The sequence below is a fragment of the Myotis davidii genome, unplaced genomic scaffold (assembly GCF_000327345.1).
Source record: "Myotis davidii unplaced genomic scaffold, ASM32734v1 scaffold19990, whole genome shotgun sequence".
Lineage (NCBI taxonomy): Eukaryota > Metazoa > Chordata > Mammalia > Chiroptera > Vespertilionidae > Myotis > Myotis davidii.
This window is the reverse complement of record NW_006281491.1, coordinates 1-2,545: the sequence shown is the minus strand read 5'-3', so window position 1 is coordinate 2,545 and position 2,545 is coordinate 1.

Sequence of the window (2,545 nt, the reverse complement as noted above, 5' to 3'; positions counted from 1 at the left end):
TGAAATGAATTGAGAACTGCCATGCCAGAGAAACTTTGCGTGCCTCATGCCTTAAACTTTGGAATGTTAAAACAAGGCAAAACAACCTTTGGATTTGGCCTAGGGAAGTTACTGTGAACTGTATGAAAACATAACAAAAAAAGCAGTTATGGCTACTAGATTGACGACTAGTGAACCCCAAATTAAAAACTTTCTTTAGAATTCATATCACTATGTTATATTATATGCACAAATATAAATGCCTTCCTTCTATTGATGTAATTGTTCCCCTTCTCTTTCTTATAAATATTCTTTGCCTTTGTCTTCTAATGGGAACAGTATTTGGGCTTCTGCCTGAATCAGTGCACCCAGCATAGCTATTTTTATTATTCACAAATAAATGCTTGTTTACTCTGACTTTGAAAGACTTTTATTTTATTTTATAAGTTAACAATGGCTTTAAGTATCAGCTCTAAGCTTGTGACCCTGGATAGCTCCCATATGCAAAGACATATTCAAAAGCTTTGGTGACATCAGTGTTAGCATTTCAAATATAACCTATACAAAATGTAAATCCTGGTTGCTTCCTAAAACCTGCTACACCTGCACATTCCTTGTCTCAGTGATTGAAACTGTTCCTTTTAACTGCAACTGTTCCTTTTAGTTTGCAGAACTAAAATCTGGGAGTCATCCTTGACCTTTGTCTTCCTCAAATTCCTTACATGCAATATGTCACTACAGCCAATTGTCTTCAAATACATCTAGAATACAGCTGCCTCTCGCTGCTAGCTCAGCTACAACCTGGCCTCAACACCATTGCTGTTCCCCTGGGATCATTGTAATAGTCTTCCATCTGCTCTCCTAGTTCTCCTCTTGACTTCTTGTTATTATTCTCAATATCTCAGTCAGTGTGATCTTCATAACATTAAGCCAATGTGGGCATTGTTTTATTTAAAACCTTCTGATGGCTCTACAATTCATTCAGGCTAAAAGCTAAAGTCTACAAGATCGTATATTATTCAGTTCTGCATCATTTTCTTCTCCACTCAATCACATCACTGCAGTCACAGTTACCTCCTTGTTGTTCCTGAAACATTCCAGCCTCAGTATCTTCACATATATTATCCCCTTTGAATGCAACACTGTTTCTGATAACTTGCTGGTTTGCTTTTCCACCTGCTTTGGGCAGCCCCTGCTCAAATGTCATACTCTCAACAAGACCCACCCTAACCTTTCTATTCAACTTATAGTAGTAACCTTCCTTCTCTGCCAGCACTTCCAATCCACTTTACCTGCTTTATCCACCACCACCTCCACCACTGCCTAGGATATATTACCTGTAATATATGTTAAGAGAAAACCACAGGCCAAAATAGTATGATTTGTACTAAGGTCCATGATACCAAACCTAGCCTTAATATCTGTCCTAATTAAAGCTTAGACTTTCAGGAGAAATGCAGTCTTAATCAACTGGTCTGGAATTTTCAGGTCAGAACCCATGAGGTACTCTGTCACATGGGCCTTCTTCACTGCCCAGAGGCAAGAGTGGCAAACTGCATGATAAAACCCTTGTCATTCCCTTCCCCCTCAAAAATCACGTCCTCATTTAAAAATAATTATTTTGGGAGATCCAAGATGACTGCTGACAGGATGGCAGGATGCAAGATAGTGCATGAGTGAGAGAACAAAAAGAGAGTGTGTGGACATGCGGGGAGTGTCTGTATTTGTGAGTGAGGGCCAGCTATATTCCGAGGGACTGTTGGCGACTGGCAGGCCGGGATCCCCTGGCCAGGCAGCCTCTACTGCTGGTGAAATCTCTCATGGAGTGGCTGGTTCTGCCACAGAGACTGCAATGTCTTGAAGTGGAGAGTGGCTGTGATCTGAAGCCCAGCCTTACCTTAAACCAGGGAGACCTCGGATATCTCCCAGGACCCTACAACTACAATGCCCAGGGACCAGCTGCCTGAGCTGTGAATCCAGGAACACCGGGACTCCAGCCTCCCTGACCGTGGGTGCCTAAAAAGTCTGTCCAGGGGGGAGAAAAAGCAGTGCAAATACATGGACGAACCCTGTGCCTTCCCACAGAAAAAAAAATAGAAGGAAAAGTTGAATCAAATAACATCCACCAAGAATTGGTGAATTAAACACAGCTGGTGAGGCAATCCGTGGATGGAAAGGTCAAAGATTAAAATGTGGGTGGTGTGGGTGACTGGGTGGTGTGTGGGTTGTGTGTGGGTGCTGTGTGGGTGGCGTGTGGGTGTGGGTGACTGGTGTGTGACTGTGGGGATGGTGTGTGGGTGGTGTGTGGGTGGTGTGTGACAGTTTGTGGGTGGTGTGTGGGTGGTGTGTGGCGGTGTGTGGCGGTGTGTGGCGGTGTGTGGCAGTGTGTGGCGGTGTGTGGCGGTGTGTGACGGTGTGTGTGAGTGGTGTGTGTGAGGGGTGTGTGTGACTGTGTGCGTGGGGTGTGCGTGGGGTGTGTGGGTGGTGTGTGGGTGACGTGTGTGATTGTGTGGGTGGTGTGGGTGACTGGTGTGTGACTGCGGGTGGTGTGGGGGTGGTGTGGGTG